Source organism: Bacillus rossius, chromosome 11 (assembly GCF_032445375.1).
Source record: "Bacillus rossius redtenbacheri isolate Brsri chromosome 11, Brsri_v3, whole genome shotgun sequence".
NCBI classification, from domain to species: Eukaryota; Metazoa; Arthropoda; class Insecta; order Phasmatodea; family Bacillidae; genus Bacillus; species Bacillus rossius.
This window is the reverse complement of record NC_086338.1, coordinates 59,892,116-59,907,139: the sequence shown is the minus strand read 5'-3', so window position 1 is coordinate 59,907,139 and position 15,024 is coordinate 59,892,116. Positions and strand designations below refer to the sequence as shown.

Below are 15,024 nucleotides of genomic sequence, written 5' to 3'. Positions count from 1 at the left end.
GGAAACGGAATGCAAATGATGATGAAACATTGGAGTAAGACATGTGCAGTGCTTCCTTTGCTCATTTCACACTACAAATTTCAGTGGGAAATATGATTTTGTTTTCGCCCTTTTTTCCTTGGTTTATTTTTTCATGTTCAGCAAATAGTTGGATAATGAACTTCTTTTTTAATTACCGTATTGCTCTGAAAAAAAGCAGCATATTTTTTTTCAAATTTTTGGAGCTATAAAACTTGTAAGCGGCATATTATTGCATGTTTAGAAAAAAAAAATTTTTTCAAACAAAATTGCAAAACGTACAAAAGTTTTGTGCTGCTACCAGTAGAAGCCATCTTGCCCAGCAATAAAATTATAGCTGTATATCTAGAGAAAAATTTTTAATACACACTACATTCAATTACTAATGTATGCGAAATAACATGTGCATCGTAACTTTTGTTTTCGTTGTGATGAAAACAACTGAACTTCCAATCATATCACGCTGGCAATGTAAACACTGGCACATACCAATGAACAGCGTAATTTCTGTCATCGCATGGGGGCACAATGTTCTGTTGAAACAGCAGCTGCTAGCGCAAGTAGTTCATTGGTTAAAAGAGGTGGAAGCAGGGGCACAGCATTTCAGTTGGAACAGCAGTTGCTAACGCGAGTAGTTCATTGGTTAAAAGCATAGGGAGAAGCGTACTTGGAACAGCCTGTGCGGCGTGTGGTTTCGGTTTTGTCGTAACCCCGCAGGGTATTGTGGTTTTTTGTATTTTGTTTTAGATGGGTATAACACACTTTAAATAGAAAATTTATCTTCAAAATATGTTTTTTTTTTTTTTACGGTTTTAATATAAATAAAAGCAGTTTTGCTTTCACCTGCCACATGGTGTTTTTCACAGTTTTTAGCACTACAATTACTTCCTAGAGTTGATCTATCTATGGAAAGCATGGTCGTAAACTTATATTCAAGGGCGGCTTATTTTGGAAGCAATACGGTAATAGTTTCAATTGTAATCATTCATTTAAGTAAGAATACATTGTGAATTTTTTGAAGTTTCCTGAAATAATTTGTATTAATTTGCATTTTTTTGATATACAGTATTCAATTTAAATATTACTTTTTTTATTACTGAATTTAGGCGATTACCATCATGTCTTAACAATAATTATGCCGAATGGTTGTGCTTTAATTTTGAAGTGTAGTGAAAATGAACCTTAACCCCTTTACTTTATCTTTTCAGTACCCAAAAACGGTTACGGTCTGGGGGCATGGAACCGAGGAACAAACCCGACCCATCCCTATTGAAAACTAATTTATTCCTTTTTGGTACATTACATGATAAAGAAAGGTCAAGAGTGGTTTCATTACAGTGTGTGATCTTCATTAAATGATTTAAGTTTTTTTATTAATATAATGCAATGAAAATTTTTTCCCTTATATCAGGTAAGATTTCTTTTTTAATAGGCTGTGGTCCTTTAATAAAAGTTTTAAAAAAATTTACACTTTAAATTTTTTTTAATGGCCGTACATCTGATGAAGTTAATAGAAAGTATGCTGGTATAGCAAACTCATCCTCTTGAATGCCCTGTTATGATCTGAACATGATAAAACTTAATATATGGTGGTTTGCACGTGATTGATTCAGTATTATGACTTAATTGGTTTAGAATTCAATATATTTCTCCTCACGCACAATAAAAATAATTTCTCAATTATTATGTGCATTTCCTCATTTATCGACTGGTTATAAATATATATTTACATATTTAATATACTGTATCAACCCGTTATATATATATATATATATATTTATAATCCCCTTAATAACAATTTCATACTGTATTGTTTTTGCAGACTTTTTTTCACACTACTTTGGCCTCTTTGACACTAAAACTGCAAGTTTAATTTACTTTTTACTGGATAAAGGGAGTTATACAATCATATTCAAATGAAATTGTATTATGTATGTCATTAATGTTCCAAAATAATACGCACAAATGTGTTATTGAATTTAATATTATTTAAAACAAAAAAATAATCATGTGTATAATTTTTAATATGTATGTACTGTATAGTCTAAAATATTGTGAGATTGTTTTGTGTGTATGGTTTTAACAGTGTGTGCATAAATTATAAAATATATGAAGATATGTGTTTTTATTTATAAAACGGTGTTCCTCTTCATTTGCAACATAGAAAAAAGCATTACATTAAAAAATTTTTGTTTAACTTTAAAAGACATTGAAAACCTTTTTCACTCAATCTATTACGTTAGTGCAGAATTTATTACATGTGGTCATTCTCTGTTTGTTGGTATTGTGAAATATTTCAATTCAATAGATAATTGAATAACATCCCAAAAAGTAAGTTTTTTGTCTAGTATGTAATTTCTTCTTAGAGTATGAGAAACCTAACTGGCATAACTTTTTCATTGAGATTCTGGACATGTGCCAGACATGTTGGTGATGACAGGTGCTAGAGAGGTACAGGAAAAGTGCCCATTGCATATATACTGGGCAGGTGCATATCATGTGCTGCATAGATGTAGGAAAGGTACCTGTAATGTGCCCTTTATGTGCTGGGCAGGTGCAGATCATGTGCTGCATTGGTGCAAAAAGCATGCCTGTCATGTCTCATAAAGGTGCAGGAAACATGCCCTTCATGTGCTGATTAAGTGCTGGGCAGGTGCGGAACATGTGTTGCATGGGTGCAGGAAATGTGCCCTTCATGTGCTGCATAGGTGCCATAAAGGTGCAGGAAACATGCCCTTCATGTGCTGGTTAAGTGCTGGGCAGGTGCGGAACATGTGTTGCATGGGTGCAGGAAACGTGCCCTTCATGTGCTGCATAAGTGCCATAAAGGTTCAGGAATCGTGCCCTTCATGTGCTGGTTAAGTGCTGGGCAGGTGCAGAACATGTGCTGCATGGGTGCTGGTAACGTGCCAGTTGTGATGTGCAGGCAACGTGCCAACTAGCACGTTGCCTGCACGAGACATTGAAACGTTACTGGCACCTATTCCGCCTATTAGTGGCACATCTAGGGCACGTTGCAGCAACGTTGCAAATGTGCCCTTTGTCGTGCAGGCAACGTTGCCGTGCTGTTAGGGGTGTGTTATGTGGAACATACTGTATATTTAATAACGTGTCATTTTTATTATTTATATATATTATATTTTTTCGAAACTTTTGTCATTATAATTATATGTTTTTCTAAAGTATAATGTTAATTGCTGTAACCGGGCGACGAAGCCGAGGCCAACACCCGGAATCACTCCGAGCGCTGCACGTGTCACGAAGTGGGGGGGATGACGGGCGGAGAGGCAGAGACGCGGCAGGAGGGGGCAGCAGTCATCTGGCGGCTGAGCGAGGCGGTCGCACGGCGAGACGAGTGCGGCAGTGAGACGTGAGCCACGACTGGTGAGATTGGATCCGGGCGATCGGGACTTTCACGTTCACGGGCGTTACGCTATCGGTCGCCATTGTAACTAATTTAATTGTAAATAAGTATTTTCTTGGTTCTTTGAGGCGGGACATTGCACGCATCGGCGGACACGTGTGTGCCGCAACGGGACAGACTTTATGTCGCTGGCGACGGCGTTCCAACTTAATTGGTTTCTCGCTATCATAGGGAAGGGACAGAGACAGTTCATAAATCGCATACGGAACCAGGGGGTGCAGTCCGCACTTGGCGCCTGCCCAACCCCAAACACGTGCAGCCGAGCCTCACTCCTCGGAGGGACGGGTGTTGTGCCGCGGATTGCCCATGTACCTAGATTACGCGAAGGGCTCAATAAATACTTGTGGTCAAACTGTCGAAACATCATTGTAGCTTGGATAGTGTTAATTTCCCCCGCCACGAGGCCTCAACCCTCCCTGAGAATACGACTCAACCCGCATCACGGGGGTGATATCCGGGGGTACGACAGGGTGGGTAGAACAACATGAGATTCCAGTCTCATTTCACCTCTGGGTCTGAACTGGGATATGTAATTAGAATATTAATTGGTATAAAATGTTTGTCTCTGAAGGCTTTACTTAGTTTGACAAATAATCAATGTTTTTATTCGTGGTTAGCAGGATTGAATTATATTCGGTGCAGGGAAACTGTCTTTTACGATGGAGAATTATGAGTCAGTTTTACTTACGTCAGAATACACTCCTAATTACACATCTGTGCGGATGTGCCGTATATTAATCACGTATATTTAATTGCACGACGATTCAAAACATCCTTACACCTGGATGATCTAATTTAACTTTACAGATTATCTGATTTATAAGGGATTTCAACCCGGGCTATATCGCCAACGCTGTCACCATTCCATTACTTATTTTTAACTCTTATCTAAAGGACGCTTAACTTAAGTAACTCAGCCTCTCATTGGCCGGAATACAAAGACCGTTAACGTATTTTACACTTCAAAACAAAATACTGACTTACAACAATACATTTGCAAATATCAAAATCTCACAAATTTAAAATGTTATTTTCCAACAATGAACATCCTTTTATATAAAATACGTGGAAAAAGTTTCATTTGCCGTTAAAGTCAATAGTGCCCTAGAGGGGTCTTGCCAATTGTTGCTTGAATGTCAGCTCGGGCTACGTCATAGAGTGTAGCACACGTAGATACTTCCAACTACAAATATAGAGCATTTAACATAAAATAAAAAATAAACAAATAACAATAAATATATTAAAATGTTATTAAAATAAAAATAATTCACTTTCTGTGCATGGGATAGTCATGTAACAGCACACTGTGTTTGCATTCACTAAAAAGAAGTTCATTTCAAGGTAGATCAGGACCAAGCTATTGGAAAATTCGAGGGGGAAAAATGTGTAAGTACCCTTTAAACATTGTCTATGGAAAAACAACATATTTTCAAGATTGTTAAAATTATACGGATATAAATATTAATTAGTAAACATATCTCGTTGATACTGCACAAAAATATAAACACGGCAATGAGGGAATGTATTTAGGCTATTTAACATTCTAAATTCAGCTTCTGATTTAAAAATTTAGCCCCCTAATGGAAATGTCTGGGCACGCCTATGACGTACTTTATTACAAAAATATAACATATTAATGAAACAAAAGGCACTCACTTACTGAATCGTCATGACACGATTTTAGGGGCGAAAAGAAAAGATTACAATAATATTAATTACAAATAGGGGTGCGGCGCACTGCAGCTAAGCGCCCTCTTGCTGCGCTACCAACACACGCACGCAATCGCTGGCGGGAGGTTTGAATATGAACAGAGGATGGAGGTGTTTGGGCGGTGGCATATCGGACTCGAAAGGGGGCCGCAGGCCCGGACGACGTCAATTTTATACAAAGTGTTCAGATACACATCATTCTCAAATTTTGTCACATTTTGTTACATCTCACAGCTTCTAGAAGTGTACACTGTACCGATACACGGCCCACATATAAATATATATGGTCAGTAGGGCGTATTTAAGTAAATATAAACAGTGTTTGAGGGGACCTAGTCAACAATGGTCCGCGGCATGGGTAAATATTCGACTTTTGAAGTGCTAGTGTGACGGCGCATGCGCGCCAGCGCCAGGAGAATTAGCGGCAATCGGCAACCGACTGAACTTAAAAACGGGCCAATAGGAGAGGCCGCTGGGGACGCTCGGCGGAGGTATAAAAGAGCCTCCTGGCGTTTTCTCGAGGAGTCGGTCCGCTGCACAGAGTCGGAGCACGTATCGCTTCGCTTAAGAAGTTTTCGCTACCCGCGATTCCGGGCTGCGGAATTGCGACCTGAAGTTGAACTTTCGGTATTATCAACATTTGGTACGGTAATTATCGAATTCATCAACGCGTCCGCGGTCCGGGAAACAACTACGCGCGCGCCGGAACTTCGCCTGTGTGAGTGCTCTGGTGACTTAAAGTGTGTGGTGCCTACTGGTGCATCTCAACGCACTTCCTGGGACAGCCTTCACGCAGACTGGAGACTGTGGAGCCAGCGCAGCATTCGCAAGGTAAGGCGCGGTCGCCTTGAGTCGGCGCCAGTGCATTGTTGGACTGCAAACTCCCCTCATCTTACACGGTGATTCCAGCTACGAGAGGTTATCGCAGAGACTGTGCCTCCTAATAGTAACTGTCCGCGGTCCCCCCAGAGGTCCTGGGGGTAGAAATAGCCTATCGACAGAGTTTTAGCCCGGAGCAAACCCCACCCTTATTTAATGTGTAGATGGCATCTATGTGTTGTGTCGGATACCAACAATAGAGACTGAACGTGAATTGGACTTTTGTCGAGCCGGGTGCCCTTCGTAACATCCTGCAGTTTCAATAACATTCTTGTTTTTGCTAGTCACATTGTGCCTCAGAGAACTTTAGCAATTGTCAAGTATAAGTCCAATGTTATGTTATTGTTTTGCCTCAAATTCATTAATATTATTAAATTTCTTGGAAAATCATATATTGTTTATTTGTACTACAGGTTAAGTCTCCTTGATAATATTTTAAAGTTATGGCAAGCAGGGCTAAGTAATATTAGGCACTCGTGTATTGACAAATATCATCTACCATTCAGGCAGTCCTGTGTTTTTAAACAAACGAGGTGTTTGTTTACGTTTGTGTCACTCCAGTCCAGCATAACGTATGTCTGTCGTCATATTATTAGTGTGTACCACCGTGCAACACATTCACTGTTGATTCGTACACAGCAAATAGTGAACCTCTCATTAAATACACATGATAGTATAAACTTACGAATGGCGGATGTTAACAGATTAATAATGCAATGGCTCGTTCTACTACTGTGGTCAAGAGAGACTGGGCAGTGGTCAGGGTGTAATGGCGCCAGAGCAGCAGATTTACAGTTAGATTTTTTATAGTTACGTGAAGGCAGAAATTAGTATAGTGCAACCCATCAAGTGCTTAATAATTACGTAAAATGTATTCATATCACTTATAATTTCACGTATTTATTATTTAAGTTTAAATATAAGCTGCCCGCGTGAGGATGCATCCTGAAAGTGTTGCACATGGTGCAGCTCCGTCCTCAAGGCATACTTGTAAAACACTGACACTTGGGGGGATGGAAATAAATATAAATAAAACAAATGAATGGAATTACATTATTAGGGGTATGTGGCACTGACTCTTAAGCAGGGCAGGGCGGTCCAACACAAATGCACGGAGGTGGGGTGTTTTGTCGTGGGGTTAGGAGTTAAGTGGTGATGGTATATTGAGCTTTGTGGGGTGACCCCCCCCACGATGGGAACTTTGTTGCATGTTGTGTTATCTTGTGTTGCCTAGATGTTTTCCTATCTGTATAGGCTTTTAAGCTATTGGCTGACATATCTCTGCCAGAAAAAAAATAATAAAAAAATGCAGGAATTTTAAAACTACCAAAAAGTTTCTTTGCACCTTCCTTGTGTAAGTCTAATAAATGTCACTACAAACATTCTGTGATTTAATTTCAAGTACCTTTTCCGTGGCTGCCAATTTTCTAAATATGCAAATAGTAGTAATTCTACCACGACTACATCCAGGAATTAGTGATTCATATCATTATGACTGTCAAAATTAGCAAACATATGTCAAGAAAATGAAGAATTGATAAGAACTCCTAAACTAATTATAAAGAAACAATCTATTTTAGTATATGTAAGGAAATACTTAGTGCAAGCAACCAATAAATATTCAATAAATCAATAAAAAAAGACCGTAAAATCTTTTAGAAGTATCGCGCACAATTTATTGTACTAATTTTCAAATTAGAATGTGTAACAAGAGAAATCTTTACACTTTCAACTACTGATCACAATTTACAAAGTGCAATAACTCACTTTAACTCTAATTAACATAAATTATTGCAATAAGTTAGGACTATGCAAAATATAAAATTTGAAATAAAAAATTGTTTGTCTGTAAAGTCGGTTTACGGACGATAGTTTAACGTGACGTCATAACAAAACATTGATGAAATTATTGCATACTTTTATGAATATGACGTCGTCCAGGGCTGCGCCCATCTGAGTCCGATGTGCCACCACCTCCCTCCCCTCCTGTTAATCCTCCCGGCTGACGTGTTTTTAAATAGCGCGCCACCGCAAGAGGGTGCTGTAGAATCAGTGCTTCGCTCCCCAAGAAATAATAATACTGTGCAAATCTTTTGTTTTGTTCCCCAATTGCCATATGTTTTTATATTCAAATTTATTGTAATTTTTATGTATTTCATTCACTAACCACGTCCGCGGCACGACGGGAAACAGGGTAACTGTTCAGGGCGCTTGGCGCCAAACCAACCCCCCCCCCCCCTCCTTCACGCTACCTCTGCGGCCATTGCTCACGCAGTCGCTTCCCGTCGCTACCTGAAGAAAGATGCTCCGTTCCGGCTCTCCGAGGACTTCGCCTTTGTGCGCGTATCGAGGTGGTTGGACCGCAGCTGTGCCTGTCGTGCCGCGAGGTGTTTTCATAGAGCGATTGTGTTTGCGTGCTTCGAGTGTTGTTTGTCGGCGTGTGAGGCGCCCTGAGATCCCACTGCGTGGTTTGTATAAACAGCGTGCCAGATGCTGAGAGCGGGTTAGGTCAGTGGTTAGGGTAATAGCTGAAGGGGGAAACGAGTCACGCCGCCACACGGGCTACGTCACGCCTGAGACAGAGTCTTCTCGCCGGGTCTGTGCCTCTTAGACACGGTGGTGCCCACTAAACGCACGTTATAAATCCCCCGACCATGTCAAATAAAATTGAATCATTTTTATTTTAATAATAAAAGAATAAATACTTGAAATTATACTAGTAATCAGATTTTTAAAATGCAAGAATAATTAACCTTTATTGCCAAAAATGTTGTTGTAATAAGCAATGAAAACCACATTAACTTTTCACTTCACTTTATAAACAGTCGATGAAACAGTTCACATGTAGATACTTGTAATTAATTTTAAAAACTGGCGTTTAGCTACAAAGTTTAAATATAATTATGAACAAGTTTTCATATAAATAAACTGTAATCAAATATCTATCTTCGATTATATGAATCACCATAATTGTTAGTCAATTGTAACATAACCTATTATTACTGCACTGGCCAACAGATGCTACTTTCTTTAATAATAAAAAGAATAAATACTTGAAATTATACTAGCAATCAGATTTTTAAAATGCAAGAATAATTAACCTTTATTGCCAAAATTGTTGTTGTAATAAGCAATCAAAACCACAGATTAAAATTCGTCCAGAATATTTTACATTTTTATGTCTTCCAGTGCTCAAAATGATATGCAATTGTGGCCCCGGGCACAAAATTTTATTTATAATTCATTAATAATATCACCCATCATGATAAATAAAGGAAAATATGTATTAACGAATGCCTGGTTCCCGCGGCAGCTGATAGAGAGCATGATTCGTTCGGTTCGCATCCGTCACTGTAGATAGCACCGTAGGGGAATAATATCATTTCGTTTTTATAATACGTAGCCGCCGTTTGTTCAAAGCGGACGGTCGTGTGTGTGCGATCGCGCTCCGTGTATATCTGTTGTTTTGTGACAAAATCAGTATTAATAATTCGCTACTTAATCAGTCTGACTTCTTGGGGTTCCCCTCAACCCTAAATGATGCGTGTACTTCTAATCACGATCTAACTCATCCGAGTATGTTTCGATCACCCACGAAAAAAACTCCTACTAATGCGACGGGATCATGTGATAAACCTATGTATGAGCTGCGTATCGAACCATTAAAGTCAGATCAAATAAATATGGAAGCTCTATATAATCTAGTGAATTCTCTAAGTGTCAAAGTTGATGAACTAAAAAGTGAGAACCTCGTGTTAAAAACGCTACTCCTTGATTCCAGAGAAGAAACTGTCAAAATTAAGCAAGAAATGATACAAATAAAGGAACATTTATCATCGGGTAAAGACCATAATGCAACTTATAGTCAAGTAATTAAGAATTCTTCCACTCACAAGACAGCGGAACGTGTAATTTCTCAACGGGACACGGGAAACCGCAGCCAGCCGCGTGACCTACTTACCAGTCAGCAGGAATCCCGCTGCATCATGAGACACGATGACAACGAACGTGCCGACAGTACACCATTCACGTTAGTGGAACACAGGCGCAAGTCCAACACAAGAGATACCAGTGACATTAAACGTTCAACGGAAATGAAGAAAACTCCTATGAAAATTGGGATTCGTAACATTTCCACACTGAAAATGTTACCCAAACCAGCACCCAAAAGAATGAAAGCTCTTTTTGTGACTCGTTTCGACCCAAGTGTACAATAACAAGAAATTGTAGAATACATTTCAAGTGAACTGAACTTAGATCATATTAAAGTAACGAAGATGAAAACTAAATTCAATTCATATGCCTCCTTCCATGTTCAGGTTTTAGAAGAGGACTTCAGTCGAATTAATAACATAGTGTTTTGGCCCAGCGGCTGCCTAATAAGCCCCTTTTATGGTAAATTACACCCAGAACAAATCTTGAGCAACTCATCCACTACCGAGGAACTAAACACCTCTACCTGCAACATCGCAACTAATTCTACTGCTATTTCTAAGCCTACATCTGCTCCTACTTCTGCCTTAGCGCCTGGAGGGGCTTCTCACTAGTTCAGTGTGAAACTTAAAAATGAGGAGTTTATTTTATTTTATCAGAATGTAAGAGGCTTGCGAACCAAAGCAATTGAATTTTTTGAAAACATCTCGCGTAGTGATAATGATTTAGTATGTCTAACTGAAACTTGGTTCACCGATAATAGTCTGAATTCTCATTATTTCAACAATAATTACCTTATTTACAGATCTGATAGGGACCCTGTATTAACTTTGAAGAGTAGAGGTGGTGGTGTCCTCACTGCTGTTAATAAACATAAATTCAAAAATGTAACATCTACGCATGAATATGACTATCCAGAAATAGAAGCTGTCTGGATAAATATAAAAACACATGATAAACCTTTAATCATTGGGAATATCTATATTCCCCCTCAAACAACTCCTTCAGCTTACACTTCATACTTTGAAGCCCTTGAAGATAAGTTTGTGAATTCTGATGTCTCTTTATTAATAATTGGTGATTTTAATGTTCCAGGCATTGACTGGCCTCAATTGCATACCCAAAATATAGTTCATTCAAATATTAAGTCGAAAGCCAAATCATTAATCAACTTTGTATCAGCAAGAGGTTTAATTCAGCTTAATCAAACTCAACCTTCGGCCCAACTCTTGGACCTATGTCTCACTAATATTGAATCATGTCTGGTTAGCAAAGCTCTGGAACCACTAGTTAAAGAAGATAGCTTTCATCCTGCATTAGAGATAAACTTCCAATTTGATATGTCAATAAACGATAATACATCGTCTTCATATAAAAACTATAAGATTGGTGACTATCTCGGCCTTTTTATTGCTCTTAGGGACCATGACTGGTCAATTTTATACAATTCTAAAAATATAAATACCATGGTTGACTACTTAATGTGTACAATCTTATATATTCATTTATAGATTTATTTGTACCTACTACTATTAAAAAGGCTAAAAAATATCCCCTATGGTATTCCAACCAAATAATAAAATCTCTTAAGAAGAAATCACACTATCATAAATTATACAAACGAAATCTGAATCCTTTTTACTATTTATTATTCTCAGATTACCGTAAGGAAACTAAATCACTTATGTGTAGGGATAAAACAAACTGGCTTTGTAATATTAACAATAAAATTAAGCAAAACCCTAAAAATTTTTGGAATTATGTTAAAATAATGAGAAAGGGTTATAGTCAGCATCCCTCAATTAAAACTAATAACTCAATTACGGATAATAATTATTTAATTGCAAATTCCTTTGCTGAATATTTTTCAAGTGTCTATGTTACTACAAATAACACAAATAACCAAAACATATCTCCTTGTTGTTCATACAATATTCCAATGTCTAATATCTCGATTAGTTTAGTCCTATGGAGTATAAAAACCATAAAATCTACATTGTCCACAGGACCTGATAACATACCAAATTTTATCATCAAAGGTTGCTCCTTAAATCCTTGCTCCTCTCTTACAGCATATATATAATTTCAGTATTCTAAATAGCATCCACCCTGATAAATGGAAAATTGCCAAGGTTATTCCTGTACACAAAAAGGGCAAAACTTCTATTGTTTCAAATTATAGGCCTATATCCCTGTTAAATGGATTTGAAAAATTTTTTGACAAAATAATATTTAAACACTTAGCGTTTAACGTAAATAATAGATTGTCTGATTCACAGCATGGGTTCAGAACAGGTAAAACAACCATGACAAACTTAGTTTCCTTTCTTAATCCTATTTATTCAGAAGTCATCACACGTGGTCAAGTAGATGTTTGTTACTTTGATTTAGCTAAAGCTTTCTACACTGTTAATCATCAAATACTACTAAGCAAATGTTCCAAAATTGGGCTAAGTGATAAATATTTATCATGGTTAACAAGCTATTTAAATAACAGAAACTTTTATGTCTCAGTACAGAATATAAGTTCAGATCTCCACCCAACTCCTTCTGGCGTCCCGCAAGGTGGCACACTATCTCCTTTACTTTTCAATATCTACATTGATGATATAATATCTGGGTTAAAGAACTCAGTTGGCACTCTTTATGCCGATGACTTAAAGATATATAGAAAAATCTCTTCATATCATGACAGCTATCTACTACAATGTGATATTACAGAAATTGCAAATTGGTGCACAAATAATTTGGTCAATCTAAACATGGAAAAAACTGCTATCATTACCTTCTCTAGAAAAACCTACCCGTTGCAATATGAATACAAACTTGATAACTCACCTATTAAAAAATCTCAACATGTCAAAGACCTAGGAATTTTACTGGATCAAAACCTATTTTTTCATCTTCACATTGAAAACATTATCTTGGTATCTAACAAAATACTTGGTCTAATTAAATTTATCACCTTTAACACCTCCAATATTGACTCTATTCTCTCCCTCTATACAGCTCTAATAAGATCAAAACTTTAATATGGTTCTATTATATGGAATAGCATCAATAACACTGATATTGAAAAGCTTGACAGGATTCAATCTAAAGTATCTGACTATATTAACAAAAAATTAAATACCATCAATAACATAGATTTAAATTCCCTCCTTGGTTCATTATCAACTAGAAGAAAGATCTTAGATGCCATTTTTGTCTTCCATTGTTATTATGGTAATCTTAATGTCCTCATATATTTGATGTTACTGGCATTAAAATTCCTTCTTTTAATAGCCGTAACCCACCTTTTTTGTGCACACTTTTAAATACAAATGATATTATATATAGACTTGTTAACAATTTTAATATGTATGTTAATCACTTACAACCTACCAGAGAGAAAAAACTTGTTAAAAAAATTATTCTTTCAGCATCCAAAGATTAATTATCTTTATGCTCGAATGTTGTTTATTACCTAAATTATTTCTTTCGTGCGCAGTATAAAGGGCTTAAGTCAAAAAACACAAATTTTCGGGAGAGATAAAACTAACTTTAGAAAATAATGCAAAATCGCTTATTTGGCCTGTGTAAGCCATTATAAAATGATATATTGTTTTACATATCTGTTATCAATTAGACTGAACATATCGGTTATTTATAAATATTTAGTGCTTCTTTTGAAAATTTTAATTTTTTTGTGACAGACTTATGCCCCTTGTATCTCACAAGATGTGACATAAGTCGTTTTAACCCTTGCAAGTTATATGAAAACTCAAGTAACAACTACTTATCTATGTCGTAAAAATATTTAAGTTATACTACTTTATTTAAATCATATTATGAAATCATGCATAAATTTGAATAAAACTCAAAATACAATACAAAATTAATACTTAAGTAAAACAATTTCACAAAAAAAAGATGTAAGCTCTACTACTAACTCATATTACAAGCAGATAACATAGTAAATTTAAAAATGACATTTTAGAAATCCAATATATGAAACTGAAAATACAATACAGAATACAAAAAATATAAAATAAATCAACAAATTTTACCCTTTCAGTAAGTCAAATTGTTCAATGTTGAAACCCAACACAAAATCTGCACAAAATTAAGAATTATCAGAATACTAAAATGACAATAAAATTGGAAAGTAAAGGACATGATGCCAATAAACCATAGAAACAAAAATTGCTCTAAATCATAGTTTGTCGGGATTAATTTCTATCAGATCAGGATCAATGCAAGAAGCATCAACTGATGTCTTTAATTTTAAGTAAAAGTCATGGACAATAGAAGGTACAAGTGGAAGCAGGTCCAACAAGCCTTTTTTCTTTGCTGCAGAAATTGCAACATCGTCAGTGTACCTCTTCACAAGATGTGTGGTTTGGATATTATTCTTACCCCTTCGAAGGTAGCTTAAATCTTTGAAAGTATTTTCTTGAAGAGAATCTTTATAATGCAGCCCTCCATAGTCTTTTAGATATCACAACCACTTTACACTGTGCCACTTGAATTGCTCACCTTCCTTGTTTACTTTTCTGACCACTAAGGGCCCTTTCAACAAACCTGCAAAATCGAAGAACTCTTATTGCGTCATTTCTTTGACAGAAAGTTGCTGCTTCTGTCCTGTAGATCTTACAAGTTGATACCAATCGTGAGGTTGATTGATGGGAAAGGGAAGATATTTCTTCTTCTTTTTGATCAGAGCATGATCCACATCGCACTCCATGTGAGTGTGTCCTGGAATGAGAAACTTATGATTGATGGCAAAGATGTGAGGGAAGTCAACCATGGCTTTTGAAAACATTGCCGACACATGTGTGATCTTATTTTGACCCCCACATGTGTCGGAGTAAAAAGTCACCTCCTTAATGTCTTTGGGTAAACCACTTAAATGGTGGTACAAGCACGATGCAATTTCATTAGCACCTTTCCCTGCAATAGCTTCGTGCCACATGTAATTCGTAGATTTGCCAGTTGCCGTATCATGCACGGTTAAATAATATGTCCATAACTGGCGTTTGTAAAATGCAACAAGACGAAACAAATCGCGTAGGCAAACA

At 36.9% G+C, this 15,024-nt stretch overlaps 1 protein-coding gene across 8 annotated transcripts in view; it reads left to right on the top strand.

Annotated features, from left to right (window-relative positions):
- LOC134537110 (F-box/LRR-repeat protein 20-like) overlaps positions 1-15,024 on the top strand; it is an 80,337-nt gene that overhangs the window by 52,459 nt on the left and 12,854 nt on the right. For 3 of the 8 annotated variants that reach the window (XM_063377410.1, XM_063377403.1, XM_063377402.1), the window contains one exon: positions 2-1,976. The exons of 3 other annotated variants lie outside the window; for them this stretch is intronic. The gene's annotated coding sequence lies outside the window, so the exon portion shown is untranslated. Of the gene's footprint in view, position 1; positions 1,977-15,024 lie in introns of those variants that run through there. 2 more of the 8 variants (XM_063377405.1, XM_063377404.1) reach the window with 1 other exon arrangement.